Here is a 22,894-nt window from a genome sequence, read left to right on the forward strand (position 1 = left end):
CTTACACCTGTCCCTCTGCCTGAGAGAGGCATTCTTCTCTCTCTGTCTTTCAGACTCCTGCTCATTTCCCTCAAGTGTCTTCTCTTGGAGACCTTTGCTAACCCTCCCTCTGGGTTAGAGAGTCCTGCCTCGGGGACCCTGCAGTACTTCACACAGAAGCTCTGCATCCTGATTGGAAGTTCTGCATCCTCACTCCCCCATTAAACTGTCAGCTCCCTGGAGCAGGGACTGGCCTTGGTTCTGATCCATGTGGTGCCCCAGAATCCCTTCCCAAGCCTCGCATACAGTAAATGCTCAGGACAGATCCTGGTATAGCTGGAGCTGTCAGTCCTTTTTCTGTGTCGTCCTGTAAGTCCTGCAGAAACACCTTTCCCAGACAATGGGGATCATTGAGTCCTCCCAGGGCCTCAGCTGTCTGTCGTTTCCATACCTTGTCTATTTGATAGTTTTCTCCACCCTCCACCAAATATTTGTGTTGAAGAGCTTAAAAGAATGGAAGAAAGAAGAAAGAAGTGGCACCCAAATGGAGATAGGACAGATGGGTGCCCCCACGCCCCAAGAAGGTTTGGCTGCTTTTTGGTCCCTCCCTCTGTTGTGGGAGGGTGGCTGTGAAATCCTGTAACCAAATATTGTTTCCTTTTTTAGTTTAAGCACCACACAGGACCTGCCTCCCTTTGGGGTCTCTGGTCTCCGTCCTGTGTGTTGTGTTTGCGCTAGGAGCCCATGGTGCCATTCCCCCCTGGCGCCGTGGTTTCCCCTCTGCTCTGGAGCCCAGCTTTGCAGAGTTGACACAGCAGGGGAGGGTTGCCTCTCACCTAGACCAGAGCTGTCTAGACACCCTTCCACTTGTGGTTTTTCTGCTCAGTTTATGCTGAGCCCTGGCCAGGCAGCTGGTTTGGGTTGCCTGGCTCTTCTTCATTTCGCTAAGACCTCTTCTTTGACAGAAGGGATGATCAGGCCAAGGTCATGTTTTGTTTTGTTTTTTCCTCCCTCTTTGTTGGCACAGGGAAAGGCTGTTCTCCTTGACCAGATGAGTTGTAAGGACACTGAGGGCAGGTTACTATGTCCTCTGGTTCAGGCCAGAGTAGAGACTTAGTCTGTGGCTGGAGACATTTTGGGCAGATGGATTTCCAAGTCTGGCTCTGTTGAGCGTGCACCCCAGGCATGGGCAGTCCCCTGGACATGTTAACGAGAGGCAGTGGGGAAGCTGTCTTCTCCCTGGTAAACTCTGCTTCAAATGTTTATTTTCGTGGTTTAGAGGCCTTGGGCTGTGATTCAGAGGAAAGGCCCTTTTGTACCTGGTAAGCCAAGGAAGGTAACTTCATGTGGAAGGAGTTTTGTGCCATTAACCTGATATCCCAGTTACATGCATTTATTTTATTTAATTTATCAATTATCCACACCATGAGACTTGTGGGATCTTAATTTAACCTCAACCAGAGATTGAACCTGCGCCCTTGGTAATGAAAGCTCGGTGTCCTAACCACTGGACCGCCAGGGAATTCCCCGTGCATTTTTTTTAGTTACTTTTAATTCTCTGGTGACACATGGTAGGCATTGTATTGAATAAAGAGGAAACTACACAAGAAAGAATAGTTAATCTCACTATCCAGTGGTACATGTTACCACCTTGGTATATAAATTTATATACACCACCTTGGTGTATAAATTTCCAATAATGTCTATGGTTGAATACTATTACAAGTTTCATATATATTATATATATATATTTTAAAGAATCTTGGTTACTATTCAGTTGTAACTCTGCTTTTATAAAAAAATGTTTAATTGAGGAAAAGTTGACCTGTGACATTATATTAATTTCAGGTGTATGTACAATAGAACATGTGCTTTAAGACTCAGTATCATGAATATTTTCTCCAACTTTAAAGATTTAAATAACTATGATTTAAGTCATAATTAAAACTTCCCTGATATTGAATATTTAGATTGTTCTTTAACATCCTTATATGTTTACACATTTCTTATTTCCTTAAATCTAAATTGCTCTGGATATGCAAATTCCTAAGACTTGACAGGGTGGCTTCTAAGAGACTGTGGATTTATGATTTACATGTGAAACTGTGCCCATTTTCCCCTCACAAACTTGAGATTGCTTTCTTTCTCCAACCACACACCAGTTTAATAACATGGAAATAGCATTGGATTACTTTAATCTGCATTTCTTCAGATGGTAAGGCCAAAGATCTTTGCCGGTGTTACCCATGGACTCTTCCTTTTTAAGTTTCCTTCTTTTTCTTAGGTTTAGTTAGCCAAAAAGTGTCTCTTAGCACCCTCAACTGTGACCTTTGGGCTTGAACACACATCCAGTATCCCTGATACTCAGAGATGGGGTGTTTCTGAGGGCCTGGAAAGCCTCCCTCCCCGGCCCTGCCAAGGTGTAATTGCCTAGAAAACTGCTTCTGTATGGGTGTGTCAATTTCCTAGTTCACTTTTGCCTCTGAACTAGGAAATGTTTGTGTGTTCCTCTTAAAGTGAAGTTGATTGTGCGTCCAGGAGGGGGATGTCGCTGTGTCTTTGCGGGTCCCCCGAAGTCACCCCAGCCTGCAGCCGTGCCTGCAGAGCCAGCCTGTCTGTGCCCAGCCCTCCCCGTCTGTGGCCGGCGTGCCTGGCACCTCCAGCTGCTAGGAATCAGAACAGATTAGCGTGGTGGAGAGCCCTTCAAGAACAGCTTCCAGCAAATGGAAATTATTTTAAAACAAATTGATGTGGTTTTTCTGTCAAACCTACTTGGAGCATAAACAAGGTTGGACTCTAAGCCACTTCCCTTCCACAAACGAGCCCGTGTTTAAAGTGTGGCTTTCGACAAAGTAAACATGGTCTCGAAAGTGAGTTGTCCTGGTGTGTGTCTGATTTGAAAAGTAAAAGTAGTGCCCTCCCCAGCGTCCCTGTAGACCACCTGATTGCCCTTGAGATGTCCCTTCTCACTCATCTGTCTTCCTGCCACAAATATCACAACTTCCTGGAAAGGTTTAAAAGGTAAGGAGTAATCTTGTGTTGAAAGGGGAAGAAACGCCAGGTTCATCTGCGCGGTAAGATCAACATTTTAATCTTACTCCTTTGCCAAGTAGGAATATCAAAAACATCTTGTGAAATACATACCTCTCATGTGAAGTGTAAGAGTGTGGACAGGTACCTACCCTCTGACCTGGGCATCTTTGAATTGTCTGTGGCTTATAACAGTTCTCCCGTCCCAGGGACAATGTCGACTTTATTAAATTGGCCACAGCTTCTCTAGAAGGCGAAACAATGCATTTAATGTTACTATTATATATTAATGAACAACCGGGCCAAGGGACATTTGCCAGAAAAGCTACAAAGTGAGAAAGTCACCAATATCAGAGTGAACTTTGCACTCTGAAAGTGTGAATGATGTCGGGTGAAAGAAGTTTATTGCATAAGGGGAGCAACTGGAATCTCTTTGATGTTGGTTAGCGTCCTGGCCCCATTAGACTTTTGGACTTCCCAGTTAACTGCATGTGTGCTGGCAAAGACTGTGCTGTGCCATGGTACCTGCAGTCTAGGGGGACACTTCTTGAGCAGAAGGGACCAGCATCCCCGTTTGGAGAGAGTAGGGGCTGTTGGCCATTTGTATCTGCTTTCGATCAGCTTCAGTGAATTTTTAACATAAAACTGAAATGTAGAGTCTCACCCCCGCCCAGCTTTTCCCCTGGAAGGACTTTTCCTGAAATAGTATGCTTTTTTTCCCCTAAAATCTGCCGGCACCAACCACAGAAAGGGGTCAGATTTTAATCAATTAGATCTTAATCTAACCAATTTATTTCCTCCCCATTGTGGTGACACTTCCTCCTGCCTCTGGCTTGTTATTAATTTTTGAAAGACTCGCCGTTGGGAAAACCCTGCTTTCCACAGCCTTATTAAATCATTACTCAGAAGAAGAAAAAATGCTCTTTTGAAATTTTGAGAATTTGTTTTCTGCGGGAGGATACATTCCAACTGAGGTTTTTCACTTCTTACGGGTTTGTGGACTGAGCTGTGGTCCTGAGTGTAGTGCAGTTTAGGAAGCAAGAAGGAGTTGATGGGGTGGGAAGGATTTTAAAGGTGGTATCATGCCTTGAGCATCTGAAATGTGGACATTTTGCCTGTTCCCCCGCTGCATTTATCTCCTAGCACTTAGAGAAAAAAGTTTATTTCTGCATCTGTGTGGTACAGAAGTATTATAGCTAGGTGGCATTTTCAGTCTGTAATTTTGAAAGCCTGCTAAAGCAAAAGTGTTTGTGTTTTGTTTGTAATAGATTGATTAAAATGAAATTTAAATATCTAGAAGCCATCCTTTCAAACTATATGATTCAGGTTTTTTTCGTTTATTCACAGAGTTGTAAAATCATCACTGCTAATTCCAGCACATCCTCTTCACCCAAGGACAAAACCCTGTTCCCTTAGCAGCCCCTCCTCACTCTTCTCATCCCCTGGCAACATCTGCTTCCTGGCTCTCTGGATTTGCCTATTCTGGACATTTCATATAAATGGAATCATACAAGACATGGTCTTTTGTGTCTGTATTCTTTCATATGGCCTTGTGTTTTCAGGGTTCTTCCATGTTGTAGCATGTATTGGCAAATCTTTCCTTTTTATGGCTGAATAATATTCAGTAGTGACTTATGAAGTGCTCTGTGGAGACCGGAAGCTGGGGGGAGGGCTGACATGTTGAAGTTGAGCGGCTTCGGGGTGGTAGGCTGACACAGCTAATTGTATGGGTAGACCACATTGGGCTTGTCCATTCATAAGTTGTTGGACTTTTTGGCTGATGCGATAATGCTGCTGTGAACATCGGTGTACAACGTTTATTGTATGAATGTATGTTTTCATTTCTCTTGGGTAGATACTTGGGATTGAAATTGCTGGGTCATGTGATATTTCTATGTTTAACTTTTTGAGAGTCTGCTAGGCTGTTTTACACAGAAACTGCACACCACCTTTTGCAATTTCATCAGCAGGGAATAAATGTTCCCATTTCTCCACAACCTCCGCAGTACTTGTTATCTCTGTCAGGTTAATTACAGCCATGCTAGTGGGTATGAGGCAGTATCTCCTTGTGGTTTTGATTTATATTTCCCTAGTGACTAGTGACTTCCCTGGTGGCTCAGACGGTAAAGCGTCTGTCTATAATGTGAGAGAGCCGGGTTTGATCCCTGGGTTGGGAAGATTCCCTGGAGAAGGAAATGGCAACCCACTCCAGTACTCTTGCCTTGAAAATCCCATGGACAGAGGAGCTTGGTGCAGGCTGCTATCCATGAGGTCGCAAAGAGTCGGGCCTGACTGAGCGACTTCACTTCACTAATGACTAGTGATGCAGAGCAAGTTTTCATGTGCTGCTTGGCCACTTGTATATCTTCTTTGGAGAAATATTTTTTCATTTTCTTTGCCCATTTTTCAGTTGGATCATTTGTCTTTTTGTTGAGTTGTAAACCGGGCAAGTTTTAAGAAAAGACAGGTCATAAAATCTTGGATGAATTGAATTCCCCAGGGACAGAAATGTCTCTGTCTCACCTTCCTTGAGTGAGCTGGATTTTATTTTTGAGTTTAAAGACTTTTAAGATCTTCAGGTAGAAATAAAACGGGCAGTATTTGCCTAGTGTATTTGCTGTACCTGTCTCCCTGTTTGTAATTCCAAGGGAGGGAGGAAATGCGGCAGAGCAGAACAATAGTTATTCCCGCCGCGAATGCAGAGTTCAGGCTCTCTGGGGGAGCTTAGCACACCGTGTCCACCGCTGGGACAATGGGAGAATTTGCCCTTCTGTCCCCTAAGGACATTTGCTGGGCACTTGCACGTACAGCCAGGTCTGACCATTTTCTCTGCACTTCCTCTGCTCCAGGGCAAGGCTGCCTCTGCCCACAGAGCTTTGCAGCTATAAATTAGACAGAAATGCAGTCCTGAGGCTGTCCAAAGGCAGGCAGGGTAATTGCTCTGGACAGGTTTACAATAGGGAGGTGTGAAGTGCTCTGTGGAGACCGGAAGCTGGGGGGGAGGGCTGACATGTTGAACTTGGGCGGCTTCGGGGTGGTAGGCTGACACAGCTAATTGAAAACTGTGGCCCTGGTGGCTTTTAATGGGAAGGGAAGCCAAGGCTCTGCAGCGGTTTCCTTTAGAGCCAGAAGCGGGGAGAGTGGCTAGTGGGTCACTTCAGGGGGTCAGGACTGCACCTGTGAGCACTGGGAGCGCTGGGCCTGGACTGGGGGCCCGATCTCCTCTCACGTGTTTCTCATTTGCTACTGTCTAGTCCTCTTCTGGGTGTGCTGAGGGCCCCAGGTGGGGCAGTTTTGCTTGAAATAAGGGCGACAGGTAGATTTTGGAAAACCATTGCCAGTCCACCTCTGGCAATCCACCGATGCAGGTCAACTGGCCAGTGGGCTGATTATTATTGAAACAGTAATGGCATGGTGGCTGGCTGGCTGTCCCCCAGGGAGCCATGGGGTCCATTTAGCATATCCCCAGACTTTGGAGTCTGAGTCTGTGGTGCCAGGGACTGAGAATCTGCACTGTAAGCACTTCTTTGGGGAACTGGGGTTTTGAGTCTGAAGTGTGAGACTCACTACCCTGGACACTGGGATCCCTTAGGTCCAGCTTCGTGTCCATGTGGCTCCAGGCACCTGCTCCTTGCCCCCCACCCACCCTCTGCAGTCACTGCATACCAGGTGCATCCCGCACAGGACTGGTGTTCCTCTGCCAGCCGAGCTGTTTCTTCCTACAGAGCCTTTGCCTATGCTCTCATCCCTGTGCCTTCTGCGCGTGACTCGTGTTATCCTTCTGGTCTCAGGTTAAACCACTGCTCAGAGGGGTCTGTCCAAACACCCAGGTGAGGGTGGCCACGGTCGTGCTCCAGGGTGGCCTTGGAACATGTCTCTGGTGACTCACTCAGCATCTGTCTCCCCTCCTGGTTGTACACTCCCTTAGGGGAGAGGCCACCTTGCTACCAGGGGGTCCTGGAGTCCAGCACCATTCCTGGTGCTCAGTACACTCGTGTGTGTTCACCATTTCCAAACCAGGCATGAGTGAGCACTGCTCTTCCTGCTGTGCCACCTTGTCCTAGGCACTGTTTCCCCACGCCCCTGAAACTCCTGGTGAAATGACCAGTGACTGGCTGTGTCCCAGACATCTGCCCTTTTGAGTTTACTATTACTTAGTATTCTGTCCCTTTTAAGGGCCAGCTGCCCTCCACCGAAGTCGTGGCTTTATTAAAAACTAAAACAAAATGTGGACCCAGCCTTGTTTATTTCCAGTGCCATGGTAGTAGCTTCTAGAAAACCCTTTCAAAGGCGGGATATGAGAGGTGTGGAGATGGTGCAGGTGATAGACTCTTCCTTGAGCCTTGTGGCGGTTAATGTGTAACCTCTTTAACAAGGGTTGTGTGGACATTCATGTGGCCTTAGCGCTATCGCAGGTTCATAAACCCAGGCGGTAGGTCCCGTGTTTGTATGAAGTTCATGGCTTTACAGATAACACAGACCCCCGAGGTTTAATTTCCCTTGGTCGAAAAACAACTACCACCAACCATTGGTCAGCGTTGTGTCCTGCAGCGCTGGAGACACTCAGGAGCGGCTGGAGAAAACAGCCTTACAGTCCTCCTCCCCACTCTCAACACACATACGCACCGTTTTAGAGGAAACTGAAGTGAGATAAGAGAAGTGGAAAGTGTCTAGGGGAGAGGGGATTGGGCCCTCCTTTTGGGGGGGTTGACCTCTTCTGTAGGCACCTCCTGCTCTTTTGCAATGGCATTTTGGGGACTTGACCGTCTGCCCAGATTAGAAACCAGAGAGCATGACTACAATAAAGTCTTATCAGCAAACTAGGACTTTTGCGATCCTGGATTTTCACCTTACTGGACTTGTCCAGCTTTTTCCTCTGTGTGCATGTGCGTGCTAAGTTGCCTTAGTCGTGCCCAACTCTTTAGGACTGTAACCCCCCCAGGCTCCACTGTCCATGGGATTCTCTAGGCAAGAGTACTGGAGTGGGTTGCCATGCCCTCCTCCAGGGGATCTTCCAGGGTTTTGGATAACATGTAAGCCAGAGGCTGAGCAACCCGGATAGTGGTGTATCTGCCTTCATGCCTAACCTTTTGAAGTGCTACCTGCCCCTAATGGCAACAGAAGCCATCAGTTAAATAAACCAGCTGTTAAGTAAGAGCAAGAACAGGAGTGTTTGCACAAACCACCTTTCAATTTTCTAATCCTTGATGAATGTCAGTTAGTTAGTGAATTATTAACCTCAGTGTGCGTGAGGAAATACTGTGCGCTTAAGTGTCATGTATATTTTTATGTGAGAAAAAAATAAAACTGACCACACCTTCAGCTGCTACCACTTTGGGTTCAGCGCTGGAATATCCCACCCAGCAGGAATATTTAAAGCGGAGGTAGGAATGCTGGCCCCTCACAGACCACACGTGCCTTAGAGCTCATCACTTGCTGTCACACTTTTTGCTCAAGAAGGAACGGAAGTGATTTGCAGTCCATTGGCAGATTGATCTTTGATAATCCTTATCGGGTTGCATGGAGCGTCCAGATCTTAGTGGGGTCTTGGGGGACACCCAGCTAACTGGGAAGTATTGTGTGTATGGGCTCAGAAAAGTAGATCCAGTGAATCGTAGGAATCTGGCTTGAGAAATCTTTTCGCTGTCACTCCCCTGAGCTTTGCAGGAGGGCTTTCAGGTAGGTTCTCTCCGTCACTGGAGAGAGCACCCTTTTCCTCCAGTGCCTCAGTTTCGTTGGCATAAAAGCCTGGAGTCGGCTGGCCGCACATGGCCACAACAACGCCTCTCCTTGAGGATGTCAGCACAGTGGATGGAGGGAGTGCAGCTCAGCGTCCTTTGTGGGAACGGCATCTCAGGACTCTGAGTGCTGAGGAAAGGCTTGGAGGCCTCCATTTATTAACTTCGTTTCCACGATGCACAGCTATTTTCAAGGGCCTCCTAACTTTGATGCTTACCTGAAAGGGAGATTGTATATATGCCTTTTTCTTGGGAGAAAGGGAGACTAGGGGAGCAAGACTCCTTACAGGGTGAGAAGGAGGAGGTCCAGGAGAGTTGGAACTGAGCAAGAAGGGCTCCTGAAATAGCACATGGCTTCCTTTGAGCTGCACATATCTTGGGTATTGGTTGCTGGATTAATCCTGCAGTGTGAGTAAGTCACACCTAGAAATGCTGGGTGTGGTTACTCCAAGGCCTAAGCTTTGTTCATTTCCAGAGCAGAGAACGCACATGCCTTGGGAAGGGAGAAAGCAGGCGCTGTTTCACTTCCCCGTCTCTTTATTGTCCTCGGGGGCAAGGCCATTTGATATCGGCAGTTCTGAAACACATTGAACGCTTTCTTCTCGAGCTGCTGGATTATGGCTGACACAGACCATGGGCCCCACCACCAGCCTCCTGTATGGCAGTGGAAGAAAAGAAATTCAAGCTGTAAATGAATCTCTGTTGGGGAGTTTTGTAGTGGCAAAGTACGTGAATGAGTGAATTGAAAAGGTGCCCGGTTTGTACCATGGTGAATGCCTAGGCCTTAGATAAATATTGACACCGGCAGTGCGGCAGGTCTACCGTTTGTCCTGTGCCCCTGGGAAGAAAAGATCTTTTCTTGAGGCACTTGTGACCTCCCAAACCACCCTGACGAGTTCGTGCAGGTGCTTTTCCCAGGAGCTCTCTGGGTCTGGGAGTGTGGGTGGTTTTTGCCTTGTGCTTGTGCAAGGGGGAGCCTCCCTGAATCCAGACCTGCTTCGGCTTACCGATCAGGGCCAAATTTGCTGCAGCTGAATGGAGCTGCCAGTGCAGTTTTGCAGAGTCACGCTCATGTGGCCGCGTGGACCTGACCTGGGATGGGACGGGGGCATCTTTTATTTGCTGTGACAGTCTTCTGTGGGGAGGAGGGAGTGAAGAGACAGGAAAGGCGGCCTGGAGAGTCTGAGTTGGAGGACGTGTTGGATCTCATCACTGGAGGCCTTATCGCCCCAACTCTGCCACACTCCCAGCTGTACTTTGCTTGATTTTGTATCTCAGTGCGTGGAACCCAACTGGCTTCTAACCAAAGAGGGTTTCAGATGCCAGCTTTGTTAGCATGAAGTCTGCAGGAGCAAGTCAGCCTCTTCCCTGAGAGTGACAGAGTTGGTTGACCAGGGCAAGCTGAGCAGAAACGGTGACTAGTTGGAATTTGATGACATCATCTTTAAAAAGGAGTGATGGCGGAGGCTGGGGGGTGGGCGGTGGTAGTGTTCAAGAGATAACAAGTGTTAGGCAAAGGAGTGCTGGCTGTTCTTAGGGCAGCTGCTTCCCTGTAGCCCATGTCATGGATGTCTGCTTCTGGCCAGACCATGGGCTTTGAGTTCCTGCTGAGATGGGAATTGGATGGCTTTTGTCTCTCCCGAGCACTCAGAGAGGAGATGGAGTAACTCGAAGTCCATGTGGTGTTTCTGAGGTCTCTTCAGCCTGTTAACAGGGACTCCATAGGGAGCCATGTAAGAATGACTTTCAGTAGAGCTTTTAATTGCTTTTGCTGCTGATTTACTTTAAAAACAGACTCATATCCCATAGATAGTAACAGTCATTATTTGGTTGAGATATAATTTAGCAGAATTCACCATTAGGACCCCTCATTTAAGACACATCTTTGGGAGCAAATGACCTGGAACTGCAAACTGTGATGAGGCAGGGGGGTGGGGGTGGACGGTGTGACTGTGAGGAGCTGGATGTTAGGTGACCTTGGCCCCAGGGAATGTCAGCCACGTGGAAGAGAGAAAGGATCTTTCTTAGATACGTTGTGTTGTTTTTCAGTCGCACGTCCCACTCTTCAAGACCCCGTGAATTGTAGCACACCAGGCTTTAGAAACTTTGATAAATGACTAAAAAGAAGAAGCAACAGAAGTATACTGTAGCTCTGTCATTTTCACTGCCAGTTCTGCATTCGAAGTAGTAAAAGTTTAGTACGTCCAGGGTGCGGGGCACAGGCATCATCTGATTCTTGGTATCTGTCATCTCTGTGAGAAGGAAGGCCCCGTATTGCAACAGCAGAGACCAACGCTCTGTGCAGCAGCTACACTGAGATGCCCACCACCTAGCTGCTCCCCCTTAACTGGCTTGGTCTCTGCTCAGCCATTCCAGCAACGAGAGCCAGAGAAGTCACCACGGCCCCAGGACAGTGATGTGGATGGGCTTTCAGTTTTATGGTGTTTGTGTGACATCTGAGCATCATAGGAACAAAAAATTTTGGCTTCAGCTGGGCATTTCATGACACACATAAACTCTTAAAAGCCCAGCGGAAAAATGGACAGAACGAGATCCCAAGTCGATAAGCTAACTAATAAAGTCAGCACCTTCACTGTTAGCCAGGAGACTGACCTTTCCAAACCGCGTTTTCTTTAAAATACTTAACTCCAATCCCTCGTGTGCCTCCCTGTAATACAGAGAATGTGTTCTTGAAAACTTGTGGGTAAATTCAGTTTTTGAGTTTGGCTAACTTAGACTCGGTATCTGTTCTTTATGTCTGAGTCATCTTCATTTTTAAGTTGGGAAGTAGCTGGGAAATGTGGGAAAGGATGGGAAGATAAACCTAGAAGGTAATATTTGACTCTTTTGAGACCTAGAAGAAGATACAGAAAACCGAGAAGACAGTGTTTGGTAATATTTGTGGGAACCTGGCTCTCCATCAGCTTATAATGCAGAGTAACATGGTAAATGCAGGTAAACCTAGATTTTTCTGTTGGCTTTGTAGCTTGCGGATGCTCGGGCTTTGCATAGGCAGACAGATGCCTGGGACTTCAGTGAATGCTTGGTGTGATTTCAGTTGGAAAAATAAAAGATGCATGTAAATTGCACTTCAAGCTGATAGAGGATTCCAGAGAATACCTGTATGAACATCTGGCTTTCCAGAGAAGGTTTTCCTTATGAGCAGCTCTATTCTGGGGAGGTAGTTATGCCCACTTATGTCATTTGTCCCTTAAAATTTTTTGTGTCAGATTAGGAAAGATATGCTGATAACATTAAGGTATATTTATTTGTAAAAATGTAATTACTAGGGGAAAAAATCATTTCCTTCATGCCCCTTTAAGGGGGACGAAAAGTCGACTTACCATGTTGGGGGTGGTGGTTTAGTCACTAAGTTTTCTGGCTCTTTGTGACCCCATAGACTGTCTGTATATATACTGCCCTTTTGTAACCCAAAATGATGTTTGCCTAAAATGACTCTTCTAAATACTTTTTTAAAACAACATCAATAGACTCTGATCATCACATGTGCAGAGTTTAGTTTTCATCTTTCAGCATACATTTCTGTAATGTGAAACTTGTGTACTATTTTTTCATTGATTAGATTACGTTGTAAAGTGAATTTTCAGAAATGAGGGTTAAAAAAGCACAGAATGAATGCCTTGATCCTTGCCTGGTTCAGGAAACATCTAGAGAAGAATATTTAGAATGGTGTGTAATGACTCAGATAGCGGAAAGGGTGTTTTGTTTTGTTTTCTGGTTGGTTGGTTTGTTCTTAATATTTCAGTATGTGTCTCTCGTACTCAGGGGAAGTAATCCATTATTGGAGGTTTCATTTCTGAAGAACCTCAAGTCAGTGGTATAGGATTTCTTTATCCTTTTATCCCAATGAAATCCTCGATTATATCTTCTGCCAGCAAGACAAGCTTGGAATCTGGCCAGGCTGTTCTTGCAACCAGGAGTACCTTTTACAGGGCTGTGTGAAAATAGTTCTTTTCCTCTAATAATCACAGTCCTCCCAGGGCCCTTAGGTGGGGGCATGAAGTGTGAGAAACCACTCTGTGCTCTGTGGGGAAGCCTTTCAGTGTGTTGCAAAAGGAAAATGATCCCAGTATATGGTTGTGCCACCATTTATATAGTTAAATTTGGTTGGGTGACACGTTGAAAAAACTGTTCCCTCGGTGTGACGCCTTGAACAGGTCAACTCAGACTCAATGCATTTCAAAGCCCCATCACCCTTTTACTAAACACCCTGTATTTTGCAGTGACTGGTTCCACAGGAAGCTAATCTGAAAGTGAATATTTGTAGGGGCAGAGGTACAGGTGGAGATTTTAGGACAGGAAACCAGTGATCTGTGACCAGAGGGGCACTGGTGGACTCCACAAAGCACTTGGCAAACCATGGATTCCAAATTTATCCACTGGATTAATGTGTCCCTCACTTCCTGTCCCTTTTGCTCGGCTTGTTTTAACTACTACAGAAGCAAGAGCCTCCTTTTCCTGCCTTAATACAGCGTGGTTCTCATTTAGGAAAATCCTCCTCCATTTTTTTTTTTTTTTAACCGAAGGAACTCCAGCCTCTTGAGTGTGTTGGTGGAGGTGAGCCCACATTCTTGGTTGGAGCTCATTTTAGAGCCCTTTTAGGTCCTGACTGATGAGCCCTTTGCTCTCATCGGAGCCCTGGTGAGAGGAGGAGAGGTTGGTGGGGTGGGAGGGCCTGGCCCTGAGGCACCACCACCCTCTGTTCTATGGAATGGCTGGGCTTTCAAGAGGGAAAGATTAAGCGGTGTGTGGAGTGGTCCCCAGCAAGGGGGTGATGACTTTTGAAAGCCCCATAGAGCTTAAGGACTGTCTGAAAGGGCCAATGTGTGATCCCTCCCCAGAGGTGATAAAGGAGAGAATAGGCGAGGAGACTCCTGACCCCTCACCGCCTCTGCCCATTTCCAAGTCGGTGCAAAGTCACTTCTCTAATAGCAAAACCAAGTGATGGCTGTAGGTGCTTCTTCCCTGCTGGGATGTTCCTGGGTTTTGGTGTCTTTGTGACAGGTTTTAGGGGGGGAGGCGGGGGTGGTCAGCCTGTGGTCAGCAGCTATTCTCTGTCCAAATCTTCATTGTTAGTGAGGTCCCCACCAAACCGCTTAGTTGGAGTGCTTTTTCTTAATGAAATTAACTATTCTCTCATTGTCAGTGATGCACAGACCATATTTAACAAATGACTATTGCTGGAAAAATTGTGTATTCCCCCTAGTATATCCTCCACAATCAAGCATGAGACTGCTTAAATGAGAGAGCCATATCATATCCAATTGCTTTCTTTACCCAAGCTAAGATTTGGGCAGGAAAAGCTGATCCTAGGATCTCCTGTTTTAAGGGCTGTTGTAGAAATCGAATGTAGAAATCGATTACTTTCAGTGATGGTGGGCCTCTTGGGCGTTCGGGTCAGAACTTGAAGTAGATGAGCAAGGAAGATTTTCTGTTGCTGCGGGAATCACCTGTAATGACCTTGTAATAATGTTCACAGTGGACCTGGCATTGGGGTTTATTATGGTTTGCACACCCCTTGCCTTAACTGCCTGCGGGCTTGTCGCTCTGACAGCATGGGGCTGCATGCTCTTCTCCACTTAGCCTGCAACCTTTCCTGTCTGGCCCTTCTCCTTTCTAGGAGCTCCTGACTTGGCTTTTTTTTTTTTTTTTTTTCAATCTATGCCTTATTATACTTTTCTGGCCTTATATCCTGAAACTCTTCTTAAAAGCCATGCCGTTCTGCTGCTGCTCTTCCAGATTTAGCAAAGGTCTTGCATTTTCTGATAAACCTTCCTCATCACAGTTAATATTCCCTGCTCTGAACATCACCTGGACTCCATGCCAGGAAGACGAACCCAGATGCTTGCAGGGCCAGGGAGATATACCAAGTGAGCAAAGAAGTCCTGAGGAAGATCATAGGAGTGGTGAGGCCTGTGGTCAGCTGGGTCCTTGCTAAATAATGTGACGGATTGTGCTGTCAGCATGCTGGCCCTGTGATGACAGGCAAACCGCCTTCTACTGCATTTCACTCTGTTACTTTTTTTTACCAATTGAAGGTTTGTGACAACCCTGAACGGAACAAGTCTGTAGGGTCAATTTTTCTAAGAGCAGTATTTTATAATTAAGGTATGTTCATTATTATTTTTTAAGACATAATGCTGTTGTATACTTCATGGATTATAATATGGTGTAAAGACACAATTTTGTGTTTACTGGGAAACCAGAAAAATTGTATGATTTGCGGTATTGCAACATTTGCTTTATTCCAGTGGTCTGTAACTGAACTCACATTATCTCTGAGGTATCCCTGCAATTTCAAGAGAAGCTGAAACTTTCAAATTTTTGCTGAAAACTTTAGGTCTCTCCAAATACCGTTTGGTCAGACACAAATTTCCCTGCAGCTCACCTTTGGCCCAAGAGCTGTCATTTTGCAACTCTTGGTTCATCATTCCCAAGATGCTTGCCCTGTTAGAGCCTTTGGGTGGAGTTATTTGGTTCAGGGTCTTATCCGACCAGTAGGTTGTGAACTCTCTAAAGTCATGAACTAGGTCTTATCCTGATTTCTATTAGAACTTAACCTAGGCGCAATAGAAACTATAGACCAATTGTCAAACTTGACGTCTGCTGGGTGCTATAGGACAAAGACTTAAACCTGCATTCAGACTAACCACAGGCCCGGGTGAGCTGTGTGAACTGTCAGGCACAGAAGCACACTTAAGACCAGCAGGATGAGTTACACAAGGCTGACTTCTCTCAGACAATGTCTTAAGCATCAGAAGTCGGAGACCCACACTCATTTCTAAAGCTGGTTTTAAGAAGTGAGTGACTCTGGTGTGTGGGTAATGGCTAGTGTGTAATAACTTGTTTTGAGTTGCTTGTAAGCCTTATTTGCATATAGAATTATCTCTGTAACATTTTCAAAAGTCAGAATAACTGTGACTCATTACTGACTTTGTTCAATGTTAGTGACCTAAAGCTGTCAAGGTGAGCTGTTACGTATTGAGTTCTGTCCAGTGATTTTGCATTTGATTATTTGCTGAATGTATTTCTTTTTCTGAGCCTCAGTTTAGGGAATATGTGGTTGATCACCTTACAGAAGAAACACAAGTATGAAGCCACCTTCTGCCTGGTACTTCTAGAGTGAGGATATCAGAGAAATGATAACCTAGTTTAAGATACAGTTTTGTCTTTCTTAAACCTTCAGTGTGTATGATCAGCCCTTTCACTTATGGCTTTTGGTTAATGAAGGGAAAGTGTTGTAATAGGAGAAAAAAAAGGTGAGGGCATCTGATATCCTAGATTTAAAAATAAATTTCTTCCCATAAAACTTTAAAATGTGGGCCTAAGGAACACAGTGTGGTGATTTCGTTGGATCTTAATATGTACGACACATAACTGCTCAGAAGGCAAAAATGCAACAGAAAAAGCCTTGAAAGTTTAAGAGATTAAATGACTCTAACAAGTGTGCATGTTCTTCCTCATTCACACCCCTTGGGAAAAAGACTAATCACTTTTTCCCCATTAGTCCTAAGTAGATGACTCCTTTTATAATGGATAGCAGGCAGCACCCTGTAAGGTTTGGAGGAGATACACAGCCAAAGCCCACACGTTGCCGAGAAAGAAGAGGCACCCCTCTAGGCCAGTCCGAGGCACCCCAGTGTGCTCAGCAGATGGGTTGCTTTCCAGCTGCATTCTTGGCTTTAGCGAGCATCTGAACGCTTAAAATATGCAAGGCTCTGTTTTGTTCAGGTGCCCAGACAGGGCTGAGTAGTGGGAAATAGACTGGCCTGGAAACCAAACTGAATGGGAAAACCTCCTTTCCCAGAGGATTCCTGTCACGGATTTGTGGCCAGTTCCTTCCACTTTGGATTATTTTTCTTCATAAAGTTGAAAATTACAGCTGTGCGCAGCACTTTCCTTCCTGTGAGAGGTTTTGCCTATAGAGTCAGTGGTCTGTGAGCAGCGCCTGTTGCTGAGGGTAAAATGCTGTTGGCATTGTCTAGTGATGCTGGGGTTGTCTCCTCACCACAACTTACTCAGAAGTAAGTGGAACGTTTTATCCCCCAGTTTCCAAGGAGTCAATGAGTTATTGTTTGCCAGCTTTGAATAGTGTTTGCCAAGTTTGAATTTGTGGTTCTGGTTGTAATCCAGAATGGTGCTGGTCAGATTATGTCAATAACTGATAAAGCCTATAGAATTACATTCAGAGGGCATTTTTTTATTTAAGAGTGTTTTCCTCATGGATTTAGTTTTCAAAGCCCTTTTCCTCCGCTGGGATTGGTTAAGAACTGCGCGTGCCTGAGGGACATGGGCTGAGATCCGTGCTCCTCCCCAACCACTTTTTTAACAAAGCCTTTGGGCTTCCCTAGTGGCTCAGACAGTAAAGAATCAGCCCGCAATGCGGGAGACCTGGGTTCAGTCTCTGGGTTGAGAAGATCCGCTGGAGGAGGGCGTGGCAACCCACTCCAGTATTCTTGCCTGGAGAATCCCATGGACAGGGGAGCCTGGCGGCTGCAGTCCGTGGCGTCACACAGAGTCAGACACGACTGAGCCTCTAAGCACAGCTGGTGCCAGATTCCAGTGGATTTAGATTGTTGGGAAACTCAAATTTATTTTTAAAAATTTTTATTGACGAATAGTTGATTTACAATGTTGTGTTAGTTTCAGGTGTATAGCAAAATGACTCAGTTATACACATATCCACTCTTTTTTAGATTCTTTTCCCATATAAGTCATTGCAGAGTATTGAGAAGAGTTCCCTGTGCTACTCAGTCAGTCATGTCTGACTCTGTGTGACCCCATAGACCGCAGCCCACTAGGCTCCCCCATCCCTGGGATTCTCTAGGCAAGAATACTGGAGTGGGTTGCCATTTCCGTCTCCAATGCATGAAAGTGAAAAGTCAAAGTGAAGTCGCTCAGTCGTGTCCGACTCTTCGCGACCCCATGGACTGCAGCCTACCAGGCTCCTCCATCCATGGGATTTTCCAGGCAAGAGTACTGGAGTGGGGCGCCATTGCCTTCTCCAGTAGGTCCTTATTAGTTACCTATTTTGTATGTAATAGTGTGTATACATCAATCCCAATCTCCCAACTTATACCCCTGCTTTACCCTCTGGTAACCAAAAGTTTCTTTTCTACATCTATACCTATTTCTGTTTTGTCATTTTTCACAGAATTAGAACCAAAACAATTAAGATTTGTATTGAAACACAAAAGTCCTGAGTACCCAAAACAGTCTTGAAAAAGAAAACTAGAGCTGGAGGAATAACACTCCCTAACTTCAGACTACAGTACAAAGCTGCAATGATCACATTTATTTTTCAAATCCAACTTTCTTCCCTCCATGCCATGTCACTTTAAATATTTGTTGATTACTCCTTCATTTCAGATAATAGAAATTTCAGGGATGATGGAAATGGCTTCTCCCTGCTAGCCACAGGTGGTTGGACACTTGGATAGTGGCTGGTGCCCCTGAGACCCTGAAGTCCTAATTTTCTGTAATCTTGATTAGTTTAAGTGTGAATGTCAGGGTCACTTGGCTAGGTGCTGCTGGATAGGAGAGTAGGGGTTTACAAAACAGTGGGGGATTTCTCAGCTATTTGAAGACTTAGCTCTTCTCATTCTGTGAGGTCTGGGTAGGGGGTCTTGCCAGGAAAAGGACTCAGCAAGCAGATTATTGCCGTGTACTGCTGAACCCTTTGCTCTTCAGCTGCAGATAAAACCTGTTTAAAACTTGAGCCGGTCTCTGTGGAGGGGCCTCTGGCATGTTGGGCAAACGGTGGGCCGGACAGTCATCTCTCAGCAGATTAGCAGAAAGAGTATCTAACGGCTGGGCTCCATTGTTGGAAGAGTGGTGTACCCTTTATGCGAGAAGAAGGGAAATTTGTGTTATGACAGTGGCTGACAAACTGTTTAATGAAAGCTGCAATTGGCAGTAACTAAATTCCCTAAGGTTTCTTTCCTCTCCACTTTGGTCCTGAAAGGTGCAGAAGTGCTTTTGACAGCGTCTGTCCTGCTGATAGATGGATTGTTTTGACAGGAGAATCTGAAACCTTCAACCAATAACACACTCAGATGCTGGGCCTAGTAAGGCTGACCGTGTTTGCAGAAATAAGTGAGATGCCTTAGACTTGTGTGCCTGTCAGCTGCCATCTGAGAAAAAAAAGGTCTCCTAGGGAAAAGTTTTTCACGAATTAACTCCTAAACTGTTATTCAGACCCTTCTCTGCACAGTTCCTGCGCCAAAGTATATGGATATCTTTCATCTTGGAGAAATGAACATTGTCAGGAAGTGTGGCAGTCAAAGAGTTAAAAAAAAAACTCGTTATATGTTATGCCGGGGCCTGGTTGGGGGATGACCGTTACACAGCAGTGTGATTCACTGTAACCAAAAGATGGAACCTAGTATCTATCAGCTTTTATAGGGAGAAACAAAATATGGAAGACACACACACACAGGTGAATAATGGAATACTACTCAGCCACAAAGAGGAACAGGAAGGCATGACACGTTACTGTATGGATGCGCCGTGAGGACACTGTGCTGAGTGAAATAAGCCAGACACAAAGGGTGCTGTATGGGTCCACTTGTGTGAAGTACCTCTCGAGTCCAGGTCATACAGACAGCGTGTAGGGTGAAGGGAGGTAGCCAGGCCCTGGAGGGTGGGGAGAATGGGAAGTTGGTATTTAACGGGCGATGAGTTTAAGTTGGAAAAGATGTAGAAGTGCCAGGGAGGGAGGGATGGTAGTGATGGTTGTACAACAAGAATGTACTTACTGTCCCTGAACTATACACGTAAACATGGTCAAGATGGTGCACTATAGGTTATGTGTATTTTACCACAATAGGAAAATATTTATACAGAGAGTGTGTCTTCCAGAGATGAGCAAACAAGAAAAATGTCTGCGGATTTTACTTCAGATTGTGCTTGTCAGGGAGAAGAAAGTAAATATTTTCCCTGTTTTTTGATAAAGCAGTTGGTAATCACATAAAAAATCAGAGCTTGAGCTTCTCTTGAAAGCGCAGGAGACTTGGTCTTCACCCATCCTCGTTTTGGGAACCAGGTACAAATGGCCCCTTTAGGTGGCAGGCAGGTGAGTGGACATGGCTGTGTCGGCCTCGTTCCCCGCTTTGTACCAGGATTTATTTTTCAGACTTAAAAGCTCTTTGTCCCAAAGCAGAGCCATTCCAAGGGACCTGAGCCTCAGCCACTGTGTTCTCTCTGTGTTGGAGATAGGCACTGAGAGGAGAATAACTCTTAGAGGCGGTCTGGGTTGGTGATAGGTCGCTTTTCTAGTTGATCAAGAATCGAAAAATCGCTTCATCCAGGCAGACCCAGTGAATGCTGAAATTTCCACTTACAAGTCTCTTGAACTTATTGCTACTTCCTGGAATATCCGTGTTAAGTACTGATACTGTCTGGCTTCTTGATAAAAGTAGCTCATGGAATCCCCCTTCATCAAGTTGCCTTATCTAAAAAGCAGAATTTGTACAAGGTGTTTTTTTTAACTTTGTTTTATACTGGAGTATAGTTGATTAACAATGTTGCTTAGTTGCAGGTGTGCAGCGGAGTAATTCATATGTTACAGTTATGCATATACACATATCTATTCTTTTTCAAATTCTTTTACTAGTTAAGTTACTACAAAGTATTGAATAGAGTTCCCTATGTTATACAGTAGGTCCTTGTTGGTTTTCTGTTTTAAACAAAACGCTAGATACAGCGTTTTTGAAATGTAAATAAATTGTATGTGCTCTTTAAGGGAAAAAATAGAGACCAAGGAGAGTTGTGATTTTAAATGTCTTTATTCTAATCCTGAGTTCCTAAAGGATCTGGACTTTTCTGGCACGGGGATTGAGGGAAGTGATTTCCTTTCAGATTGTTCAGAACAGAGCCACCAGGCCTAGCTTGGGCCCTAGATCCTGTGAACCCCAGCTCCTGCCCTGGCTGCAGGTTATTCATTTTGAAACTAGATCAGAGGTTGGAAAATGGTGATCCTCTGCTTAAATGTGTTCTGCAGATTTATGTATACAGAGATGTGGTCCACACGCACCGCCAGATTTTTACATATACATTTAAAGAATTGAAAAGACTATTTCAGAGGTCAGACTTCTTGAAAATGAAGGAGACTGGTCTGCACCACCCTTCTTTGGGGAAACAGGTACAAATGGCCTCTTTAGGTGGCAGACAGGTTGAGTGGGCACTGCTGTGTCAGCCTCATTCCACACCTGGCAGGTGACCACCTGCATCACTTGTTTACCCTTCCAGCTCTTGGCTTTGTGGTTTCTGAGTCTTTCTCTCAAGCCTTCTCCAGCCTAGCAACTCCCCATTACTTGTGATGATATGAATGTCACAGTCATTACCAACTCACACTACCTGTAGAACCAGAAACAACATTTCTGCCCCGCTTTGTTATGGTAATATGTTCATCATAGGAGAAACTTTCAATCCATTCAGTCCTTGCTGTGACAGGAGAGCACTCTCTCCATTTGTGGATTTTCTGTTCCAAGTCTAACCTGTTGATTTCTGTGTAAGTATCTCATTGTAAATACTCCCAAGAACAGGCAAGCTCACACTTGACTTCAATAGGTGGTTTAAAAATTACCACCTTCAATTTTTATGGTAACATAATCCCTGGACAAATTGCTTTTAATTCAGGCTATGCCCCGAACACAGATGTACCATTAATTTCAAGGGTGGTTTGACTTTTATTTAGATAAATGCCTTGAGTTGACAGTGAAATGGCTCTCAGCTCTGGCTTAGTATTGATTGGAATGTCTCTGGAGGAAGCTTAAAAGAAAGTTGCCACTTAATGTGATACTGGGCCCCTTAAGAGACTTTGAACTCTCAATTCGTAGTACTTGTTAATTGGCAGTAATGGCAATGGAATTAATAGCTGAGATGAAAAATGTTAGCCAGCTCCTTTGGCACACACAGGACTGGATGTGCTTTGGTGGCAGAGAGTGAGGCACAGGGAGGGCCCGTGTGGACCTCATCTGTGTGGATTCTGTTCCTGAAAGATCGAGCTGGTCTGGGTTGAGGGTGTGCTCTGGGAAGCTCAGCAGATCAAACATTGTCCTGCTTGGTCCTCGTCCCCCTCTGAGAATGGGGTCACGGATGGGCTGAAGGGGAGAGAGATGTAGTTCTGGGTCATGTGATAGACGCTGTCATCTTGAGAACGCTGCTGGCATGTGAGGCTTTGGTTCACACCAACGTGATTTCCTATGACACTGCTCCTCTCTCCAGCATGATTATCACTTGAAATATTTATTCCTCGATGATGGTAGGAATGCCATGTTCGTATAAACCTTATGATTAAGATCTTACATTGCTCACTTATTAGGTAGTCCTTTCAGCTTGAACTGTACATCCGAGCGAGTTTTGATCCTGAAGCTTTTGTTTAGACCAAGGCCTCTCAACCTCTGAATGTTCTATTGACAGTGAAGGCTGGACCTGTCGTTAAGGGCTTCCTGTCCTCTGTAGGTTGTTTAGCAGCATCCTTGTCCTCTCCCCACCGGGTGCTAGTAGGATCTTCCCCTCCCCTTCCCTTCAGTCGTGACAACCAGAAATGTCTATAGACTTTGCCAAATGTCGCCCATGGTTGGGGACCACTGATTCATTTTTAGTCAATGAAGGATCAGACTCCCTTTACTGCTTCTTAATAGTGTTTGATGCCTTAGTAAAACTGCTGCTGCTGCTGCTAAGTCGCTTCAGTCGGTGTCCGACTCTGTGCGACCTCATAGATGGCAGCCCATCAGGCTCCGCCATCCCTGGGATTCTCCAGGCAAGAACACTGGAATGGGTTGCCATTTCCTTCTCCAATGCATAAAAGTGAAAAGTGAAAGTGAAGTTGCTCAGTCATGTCTGACTCTTAGCGACCCCATGGACTGCAGCCTACCAGGCTCCTCCATCCATGGGATTTTCCAGGCAAGAGTACTGGAGTGGGGTGCCATAGTAAAACAGCAATTTTTAAAAATGCCATTTGATATGGTGCCAGGCATTTGGACCAGCATGGTGGTCACAGAATCCCTCTGTCCTTGGAATTCTCCAGGCAAGAATAGTGCAGTGGGTTGCCGTTTCCATCTCCAGGGATCTTCCCGACACAGGGATTGAACCCTGGTCTCCTGCATTGCAGGCAGATTCTT

At 45.4% G+C, this 22,894-nt stretch overlaps 1 protein-coding gene across 3 annotated transcripts in view; it reads left to right on the top strand.

Moving 5' to 3' along the window:
• LRIG1 (leucine rich repeats and immunoglobulin like domains 1) overlaps positions 1-22,894 on the top strand; it is a 114,263-nt gene that overhangs the window by 16,380 nt on the left and 74,989 nt on the right. The window lies entirely within an intron of this gene.

Source organism: Ovis aries, chromosome 19 (assembly GCF_016772045.2).
Source record: "Ovis aries strain OAR_USU_Benz2616 breed Rambouillet chromosome 19, ARS-UI_Ramb_v3.0, whole genome shotgun sequence".
Lineage (NCBI taxonomy): Eukaryota > Metazoa > Chordata > Mammalia > Artiodactyla > Bovidae > Ovis > Ovis aries.